This window comes from Hyperoodon ampullatus, assembly GCF_949752795.1.
Source record: "Hyperoodon ampullatus genome assembly, chromosome: 19".
Classification (NCBI taxonomy): Eukaryota; Metazoa; Chordata; class Mammalia; order Artiodactyla; family Ziphiidae; genus Hyperoodon; species Hyperoodon ampullatus.
In genome coordinates, this window is record NC_136932.1 from 36,859,051 (window position 1) to 36,870,146 (window position 11,096).

Genomic DNA, 11,096 nt, shown 5'->3' on the forward strand with positions numbered 1-11,096 from the left:
AAAAACTAAAGATGAATCAAGCATCGATTAAAAACACAATAAATGAAATAAAAAATACTCTAGATGGGATCAATAGCAGAATAACTGAGGCAGAAGAACGGATAAGTGAGGTGGAAGATAAAATAGTGGAAATAACTGCTGCAGAGCAAAATAAAGAAAAAAGAATGAAAAGAACAGACGACAGTCTCAGAGACCTCTGGGACAACATTAAACGCACCAACATTCGAATTATAGGGGTTCCAGAAGGAGAAGAGAAAAAGAAAGGGACTGAGAAAATATTTGAAGAGATTATAGTTGAAAACTTCCCTAATATGGGAAAGGAAATAGTTAATCAAGTCCAGGAGGCACAGAGAGTCCCATACAGAATAAATCCAAGGAGAAATAAGCCAAGACACATATTAATCAAACTGTCAAAAATTAAACACAAAGAAATCATATTAAAAGCAGCAAGGCAAAAACAACAAGTAACACACAAGGGAATCCCCATCAGGATAACAGCTGATCTCTCAGCAGAAACTCTACAAGCCAGAAGGGAGTGGCAGGACATAATGAAAGTGATGAAGGAGAAAAACCTGCAACCAAGATTACTGTACCCAGCAAGGATCTCATTCAGATTTGATGGAGAAATTAAAACGTTTACAGACAAGCAAAAGCTGAGAGAGTTCAGCACCACCAAACCAGCTTTACAACAAATGCTAAAGGAACTTCTCTAGGCAAGAAACACAACAGAAGGAAAAGACCTACAATAACGAACCCAAAACAATTAAGAAAATGGGAATAGGAACATACATATCAATAATTACCTTAAATGTAAATGGACTAAATGCTCCCACCAAAAGACACAGAGTGGCTGAATGGATACAAAAACAAGACCCATATATATGCTGTCTACAAGAGACCCACTTCAGACCTAGAGACACATACAGACTGAAAGTAAGGGGATGGAAAAAGATATTCCATGCAAATGGAAACCAAAAGAAAGCTGGAGTAGCAATTCTCATATCAGACAAAATAGACTTTAAAATAAAGACTACTAGGGCTTCCCTGGTGGCGCAGTGGTTGAGAGTCCGCCTGCCGATGCAGGGGATGCGGGTTCGTGCCCCGGTCCGGGAAGATCCCACATGCCGCGGAGCGGCTGGGCCCGTTAGCCATGGCCGCTGATCCTGCGCGTCCGGAGCCTGTGCTCCGCAACGGGAGAGGCCACAACAGTGAGAGGCCCACGTACCGAAAAAAAAAAAAAATTAAAGACTACTAGAAGAGACAAAGAAGGACACTACATAACGATCAAGGGATCGATCCAAGAAGAAGATATAACAGTTGTAAATATTTACGCACCCAACATAGGAGCACCTCAATACATAAGGCAAATACTAACAGCCATAAAAGGGGAAATCGACAGTAACACAATCATAGTAGGGGACTTTAACACCCCACTTTCACCAATGGACAGATCATCCAAAATGAAAATAAATAAGGAAACACAGGCTTTAAATGATACATTAAACAAGATGGACTTAGTTGATATTTATAGGACATTCCATCCAAAAACAACAGAATACACATTTTTCTCAAGTGCTCATGGAACATTCTCCAGGATAGATCATATCTTGGGTCACAAATCAAGCCTTGGTAAATTTAAGAAAATTGAAATTGTATCAAGTATCTTTTCCGACCACAATGCTATGAGACTAGACATCAATTACAGGAAAAGATCTGTAAAAAATACAAACACATGGAGGCTAAACAATACACTACTTAATAACGAAGTGATCACTGAAGAAATCAAAGAGGAAATTAAAAAATACCTAGAAACAAATGACAATGGAGACACGACGACCCAAAACCTATGGGACGCAGCAAAAGCAGTTCTAAGGGGGAAGTTTATAGCAATACAATCCCACCTTAAGAAACAGGAAACATTTCGAGTAAACAACCTGACCCTGCACCTAAAGCACTTAGAGAAAGAAGAACAAAAAACCCCCAAAGTTAGCAGAAGGAAAGAAATCATAAAGATCATATCAGAAATAAATGAAAAAGAAATGAAGGAAACGATAGCAAAGATCAACCAAACTAAAAGCTGGTTCTTTGAGAAGATAAACAAAATTGACAAACCATTAGCCAGACTCATCAAGAAAAAAAGGGAGAAGACTCAAATCAATAGAATTAGAAAGGAAAAAGGAGAAGTAACAACTGACACTGTAGAAATACAAAAGATCATGAGAGATTACTATAAGCAACTCTATGCCAATAAAATGGACAACCTGGAAGAAATGGACAAATTCTTAGAAATGCACAACCTACCAAGACTGACTCAGGAAGAAATAGAAAATATGAATAGACCAATCACAAGCACTGAAATTGAAACTGTGATTAAATATCTTCCATCAGGGCTTCCCTGGTGGCGCAGTGGTTGAGAGTCCGCCTGCCGATGCAGGGGACACGGGTTCGTGCCCCGGTCTGGGAAGATCCCACATGCCGCGGAGCGGCTGGGCCCGTGAGCCATGGCCACTGAGCCTGTGCTCCGGAGCCTGTGCTCCGCAAGGGGAGAGGCCACAACAGTGAGAGGCGCGCCTACCGCAAAAAAAAAAATAAAAATAAAATAAAAATCTTCCATCAAACAAAAGCCCAGGACCAGATGGCTTCACAGGCGAATTCTATCAAACATTTAGAGAAGAGCTAACACCCATCCTTCTCAAACTCTTCCAAACAATATCAGGGGAAGGAACACTCCCAAACTCATTCTACGAGGCCACCATCACCTTGATACCAAAAGCAGGCAAGGATGTCACAAAGAAAGAAAACTACAGGCCAATATCACTGATGAACATAGATGCAAAAATCCTCAACAAAATACTAGCAAACAGAATCCAACAGCACATTAAAAGGATCATACACCATGATCAAGTGGGGTTTATTCCAGGAATGCAAGGATTCTTCAATATATGCAAATCAATCAATGTGATACACCATATTAACAAGTTGAAGGAGAAAAACCATATGATCATCTCAATAGATGCAGAGAAAGCTTTCAACAAAATTCAACACCCATTTATGATAAAAACCCTGCAGAAAGTAGGCATAGAGGGAACTCTCCTCAACATAATAAAGACCATATATGACAAACCCACAGCCAACATTGTCCTCAATGGTGAAAAACTGAAACCATTTCCACTAAGATCAGGAACAAGACAAGGCTGCCCACTCTCACCACTCTGATTCAACCTAGTTTTGGAAGTTTTAGCCACAGCAATCAGAGAAGAAAAGGAAATAAAAGGAATCCAAATTGGAAAGGAAGAAGTAAAGCTGTCACTGTTTGCAGATGACATGATACTATACATAGAGAATCCTAAAGATGCTACCGAAAAACTACTAGAGCTAATCAATGAATTTGGTAAAGTAGCAGGATACAAAATTAATGTACAGAAATCTCTGGCATTCCTGTACACTAATGATGAAAAACCTGAAAATGAAATCAAGAAAACACTCCCATTTACCATTGCAACAAAAAGAATAAAATATCTAGGAATAAACCTACCTAAGGAGACAAAAGACCTGTATGCAGAAAATTATAAGACACTGATGAAAGAAATTAAAGATGATACAAATAGATGGAGAGATATACCATGCTCCTGGATTGGAAGAATCAATATTGTGAAAATGACTCTACTACCCAAAGCAATCTACAGATTCAATGCAATCCCTATCAAACTACCACTGGCATTTTTCACAGAACTAGAGCAAAAAATTTCACAATTTGTATGGAAACACAAAAGACCCCGAATAGCCAAAGCAATCTTGAGAACGAAAAATGGAGCTGGAGGAATCAGGCTCCCTGACTTCAGACTATACTACAAAGCTACAGTAATCAAGACAGTATGGTACTGACACAAAAACAGAAAGATAGATCAATGGAACAGGATAGAAAGCCCAGAGATAAACCCACGGACATATGGTCACCTTATCTTTGATAAAGGAGGCAGGAATGTACAGTGGAGAAAGGACAGTCTCTTCAATAAGTGGTGCTGGGAAAACTGGATAGGCACATGTAAAAGTATGAGATTAGATCACTCCCTAACACCATACACAAAAATAAGCTCAAAATGGATTAAAGACCTAAATGTAAGGCCAAAAACTATCGAACTCTTAGAGGAAAACATAGGCAGAACACTCTATGACATAAATCACAGCAAGATCCTTTTGGACCCACCTCCTAGAGAAATGGAACTAAAAACAAAGATAAACAAATGGGACCTAATGAAACTTCAAAGCTTTTGCACAGCAAAGGAAACCATAAACAAGACCAAAAGACAACCCTCAGAATGGGAGAAAATATTTGCAAATGAAGCAACTGACAAAGGATTAATCTCCAAAATTTATAAACAGCTCATGCTGCTCAATAGCAAAAAAACAAACAACCCAATCCAAAAATGGGCAGAAGACTTAAATAGGCATTTCTCCAAAGAAGATATACAGACTGCCAACAAACACATGAAAGAATGCTCAACATCATTAATCATTAGAGAAATGCAAATCAAAACTACAATGAGATATCATCTCACACCAGTCAGAATGGCCATCATCAAAAAATCTACAAACAATAAATGCTGGAGAGGGTGTGGAGAAAAGGGAACACTCTTGCACTGCTGGTGGGAATGTGAATTGGTACAGCCACTATGGAGAACAGTATGGAGGTTCCTTAAAAAACTACAAATAGAACTACCATATGACCCAGCAATCCCACTACTAGGCATATACCCTGAGAAAACCATAATTCAAAAAGAGGCATGTACCAAAATGTTCATTGCAGCTCTATTCACAATAGCCCGGAGCTGGAAACAACCTAAGTGTCCATCATCGGATGAATGGATAAAGAAGATGTGGCACATATATACAATGGAATATTACTCAGCCATAAAAAGAAACGAAACTGAGCTATTTGTAATGAGGTGCATAGACCTAGAGTCTGTCATACAGAGTGAAGTAAGTCAGAAAGAGAAAGACAAATACCGTATGCTAACACATATATATGGAATTTAAAAAAAAATGTCATGAAGAACCTAGGGGTAAAACGGGAATAAAGACACAGACTTACTTGAGAATGGACTTGAGGATATGGGGAGGGGGAAGGGTAAGCTGTGACAAAGCGAAAGAGAGGCATGGACATATATACACTACCAAACGTAAAGTAGATAGATAGTGGGAAGCAGCCGCAGAGCACAGGGAGATCAGCTCGGTGCTTTGTGACCGCCTGGAGGGGTGGGATGGGGAGGGTGGGAGGGAGGGAGATGCATGAGGGAAGGGATGTAGGAACAGATACATATGTATGACTGATTCACTTTGTTATAAAGCAGAAACTAATAAAAAAAAAAAAAGAAAGAAATGAAAAAGAAATGAAGGAAACGATAGCAAAGATCAATAAAACTAAAAGCTGGTTCTTTGAGAAGATAAACAAAATTGATAAACCATTAGCCAGACTCATCAAGAAAAAAAGGGAGAAGACTCAAATCAATAGAATTAGAAAGGAAAAAGGAGAAGTAACAACTGACACTGCAGAAATACAAAAGATCATGAGAGATTACTACAAGCAACTCTATGCCAATAAAATGGACAACCTGGAAGAAATGGACAAGTTCTTAGAAATGCACAACCTGCCAAGACTGAATCAGGAAGAAATAGAAAATATGAACAGACCAATCACAAGCACTGAAATTGAAACTGTGATAAAAAATCTTCCAACAAACAAAAGCCCAGGACCAGATGGCTTCACAGGCAAATTCTATCAAACATTTAGAGAAGAGCTAACACCTATCCTTTTCAAACTCTTCTAAAATATAGCAGAGGGAGGAACACTCCCAAACTCATTCTACGAGGCCACCATCACCTTGATACCAAAACCAGACAAGGATGTCACAAAGAAAGAAAACTACAGGCCAATATCACTGATGAACATAGATGCAAAAATCCTCAACAAAATACTAGCAAACAGAATCCAACAGCACATTAAAAGGATCATACACCATGATCAAGTGGGGTTAATTCCAGGAATGCAAGGATTCTTCAATATACGCAAATCAATCAACGTGATACACCATATTAACAAATTGAAGGAGAAAAACCATATGATCATCTCAATAGATGCAGAGAAAGCTTTCAACAAAATTCAACACCCATTTATGATAAAAACCCTGCAGAAAGTAGGCATAGAGGGAACTCTCCTCGACATAATAAAGGCCATATATGACAAACCCACAGCCAACATCGTCCTCAATGGTGAAAAACTGAAACAATTTTCACTAAGATCAGGAACAAGACAAGGCTGCCCACTCTCACCACTCTTATTCAACCTAGTTTTGGAAGTTTTAGCCACAGCAATCAGAGAAGAAAAGGAAATAAAAGGAATCCAAATTGGAAAGGAAGAAGTAAAGCTGTCACTGTTTGCAGATGACATGATACTATACATAGAGAATCCTAAAGATGCTACCAGAAAACTACTAGAGCTAATCAATGAATTTGGTAAAGTAGCGGGATACAAAATTAATGCACAGAAATCTCTGGCATTCCTGTACACTAATGATGAAAAATCTGAAAGAGAAATCAAGAAAACACTCTCAATTACCACTGCAACAAAAAGAATAAAATGTCTAGGAATAAACCTACCTAAGGAGACAAAAGACCTGTATGCAGAAAATTATAAGACAGTGATGAAAGAAATTAAAGATGATACAAATAGATGGAGAGATATACCATGTTCTTGGATTGGAAGAATCAACATTGTGAAAATGACTCTACTACCCAAAGCAATCTACAGATTCAATGCAATCCCTATCAAACTACCACTGGCATTTTTCACAGAACTAGAACAAAAACGTTCACAATTTGTATGGAAACACAAAAGACCCCGAATAGCCAAAGCAATCTTGAGAACGAAAAACGGAGCTGGAGGAATCAGGCTCCCTGACTTCAGACTATGCTACAAAGCTACAGTAATCAAGACAGTATGGTACTGACACAAAAACAGAAAGATAGATCAATGGAACAGGATAGAAAGCCCAGAGATAAACCCACGCACATATGGTCAACTTATCTTTGATAAAGGAGGCAGGAATGTACAGTGGAGAAGGGACAGCCTCTTCAGTAAGTGGTGCTGGGAAAACTGGACAGGGACATGTAAAAGTATGAGATTAGATCACTCCCTAACACCATACACAAAAATAAGCTCAAAATGGATTAAAGACCTAAATATAAGGCCAGAAACTATCGAACTCTTAGAGGAAAACATAGGCAGAACACTCTATGACATAAATCACAGCAAGATCCTTTTTGACCCACCTCCTAGAGAAACGGAAATAAAGACAAAAATAAACACATGGGACCTAATGAAACTTCAAAGCTTTTGCACAGCAAAGGAAACCATAAACAAGACCAAAAGACAACCCTCAGAATGGGAGAAAATATTTGCAAATGAAGCAACTGACAAAGGATTAATCTCCAAAATTTATAAGCAGCTCATGAAGCTCAATAACAAAAAAACAAACAACCCAATCCAAAAATGGTCAGAAGACCTAAGTAGACATTTCTCCACAGAAGATATACAGACTGCCAACAAACACATGAAAGGATGCTCAACATCTTTAATCATTAGAGAAATGCAAATCAAAACTACAATGAGATATCATCTCACACCAGTCAGAATGGCCATCATCAAAAAATCTACAAACAATAAATGCTGGAGAGGGTGTGGAGAAAAGGGAACACTCTTGCACTGCTGGTGGGAATGTGAATTGGTACAGCCACTATGGAGAACAGTATGGAGGTTCCTTAAAAAACTACAAATAGAACTACCATATGACCCAGCAATCCCACTGCTGAGCATATACCCTGAGAAAACCATAATTCCAAAAGGGTCATGTACCAAAATGTTCATAGCAGCCCTATTTACAATAGCCCGGAGATGGAAACAACCTAAGTGTCCATCATCGGATGAATGGATAAAGAAGATGTGGCACATATATACAATGGAATATTACTCAGCCATAAAAAGAAACGAAATTGATCTATTTGTAATGAGGTGGATAGACCTAGGGTCTGTCATACAGAGTGAAGTAAGTCAGAAAGAGAAAGACAAATACTGTATGCTAACACATATATATGGAATTTAAGAAGAAAAAAAATGTCATGAAGAACTTAGGGGTAAGACAGGAATAAAGACACAGACCTTCTTGAGAATGGACTTGAGGATATGGGGAGGGGGAAGGGTAAGCTGTGACAAAGCAAAAGAGAGGCATGGACATATATACAGTACCAAACGTAAGGTAGATAGCTAGTGGGAAGCAGCCACATAGCACAGGGAGATCAGCTCGGTGCTTTGTGACTGCCTGGAGGGGTGGGATAGGGAGGGTGGGAGGGAGACGCAAGAGGGAGGGGATATGGGAACATATGTATATGTATAACTGATTCATTTTGTTATAAAGCAGAAACTCACATACCATTGTTAAGCAATTATACTCCAATAAAGATGTAAAAAAAAATCAAGCCAGAAGTACTGAAATAAATTTATTTTCTTATACTTCACAAGATTTACGTTATAACTGCATCTCTGTTAATTCTTAGAACAAAGAATGAATCAGTGTTGGAGTTGAGAGGAAAGGAACATCGTTCTCACAATCTTGTATGATGTGGCACCCTTTATGTTTAACTTTTGCAATGCAATCATAAAGAATGTCCTTTTTTGCAAAAACTGTATGATGTCTTCATTGATATTTTAAGGGTCTTCCTAATCCTTTGATCCTAAACTCACTCTCTTTTTTTTTTTTTTTTTTTTTTTTGTGGTACGCGGGCCTCTCACTGTTGTGGCCTCTCCCGTTGCGGAGCACAGGCTCCGGACGCGCAGGCTCAGCGGCCATGGCTCACAGGCCCAGCCGCTCCGCGGCACGCGGGATCTTCCCAGACCGGGGCACAAACCCGTGGTCCTCTGCCTCGGCAGGCAGACTCTCAACCACTGCGCCACCAGGGAAGCCCCTAAACTCACTCTCTTGAAGCACTTATTGGATCATCATCATTGTCCATGTTCAGAACTTTAATTATTAACTAGTTCAGTGCTGCTGCATCACCCTGACCAGTGGCTTTGCAAAATTCAAGCAGATTTCTAATACCACTTTCATCAACTTCATCAAATTCTGAAAATTTTGCAGTATTTGTCATTTTATTTTGCAGTCATGTTGCACTGACTATTGCATATTTACCACACCTGATAATCAGCATGCTCATGTACTAGGGAATAACAAAACTGACTCCATATTAGATCTGTTTCTTTTACTTTAACCTTTGTACTCTACTGTTTTTGCTACAACTTAATGTTGCCTATAGCCTGAAATATACAGGATAGCCAATTCTCAAGGCTCTGGCCTTTACAGGTGTAACACTTTTCCATTCATATAGAGATAAAAAGTTGCAGAACAGAGAATAACATTTGTCTTGTTGGAGGTTTACAGGAACACCATGACCTGACCTACCTGGACAGCTGCGAGAACAAAGGATTCCGATACCAAGTTTGCAACAGCTAACAACACTCTCTCCCTTTTAGTATAAAAAAAGCCTGAATTCTACCTCAGGAAGATGGTTCTAGTCCATCTTACCTGAGGACCCTAGTCCACCATCTTCTCGGTCTGCCAGCTTTCCGAACAAAGTCACTATTCCCTGCCCCAACAACTCATCTCTCGATTTGTTGACCTGTTGTGTGGCAAGCATTATGAGCTTGGGCTCCGTAACAATCATTAGAGGATACTTACTGTTTTCTTATGCCACATCACTACTGTGGAGACTCTAATAACAGGCATTACACTACTGAAAACCTTAAAACAGTCATAGCCTTTGCCCAGAAAGTCTATTCTATAAATATCATAAAGATATTCATAAACATATGCACACATATGTTTACAGGAATATTTAAAAGAAAAAAAATTTAGCGCACCATAAATGCCCCAAAATAGGAAACTGAGTACAGTCATAGGATGGAACGATATGTAACTATTAAAAATCATGATGTAGGGCATCCCTGGTGGCGCAGTGGTTGGGAGTCCGCCTGCCGATGCAGGGGACACAGGTTCGTGCCCCGGTCCGGGAAGATCCCACATGCCGCGGAGCGGCTGAGCCCGTGAGCCATGGACGCTGAGCCTGCACGTCCGGAGCCTGTGCTCCGCAACGGGAGAGGCCACAGCAGTGAGAGGCCCGCGTACCGCAAAAAAAAAAAAAAAAAAACTCATGATGTAGAAGAAGAGTTAATATCATGATAAAATTTCCCATAATCTGTTAAGTTGTAAAGGCAGAACACAAAACCATGCTTACAGGCTGATACCCTAATTGTGTATTTGTTTAAAGCACGTGTTAAAAAAAAACAAAAGTGTGTATGTGTTTACAAACATTTGAAAAAAAGGTGTAAAGGGACAATCCAAATTTAGGTAGAGATTACTTCTATGCTAAAATCTTAGGAGTGATTTAAATTTTTCCTTCAGTATGTTTGATTATGTTTTTCAATCTTTCTACAATGTGTACCTCACTTTGGGAATTTTTTTAAAGGCTCATATTTTTTAAATACAATAACTAAAAGGAACGTGCTTCTTAAGAGGACTTCATATCCAATTCTCATCAAAGACATGGGTATAACTGACAATAGAAAGGTGAAGAGGAGAGGGTCATTTGATGGATGAGACCATTAGCACAACTACTAAAAGCTGTTGCCTTTCATCCAAGTTTTCGGTAAGCATTAACATTCCAGGGCTAACACAGCAGCTGTCAGTGAGCAAACTTAAATTCTGCCTCCTGGCTGTGACAGAGTTTTGGGCACATGTTACACTGACACCAGTGTCCCCAGGCACCTTCACTGCGGGCCTAGTCGGTCACATTTTCCTAAGTGGCAAGCTGAAGAATCAGCTGTGGGCAGATGGAAAGAACCTTACTTACTTAAGGATGGAATTTACCAGCCTGATTCCTCCCTCCTGGCTCCAAGTGCCACCAAGATGCTGCTTCCGGAGCCCACGGGAGAAAAAGAAAGCCTCTTCGCTGATGAAGGAGAAAAACATTCCCCTTGGGGAACACAC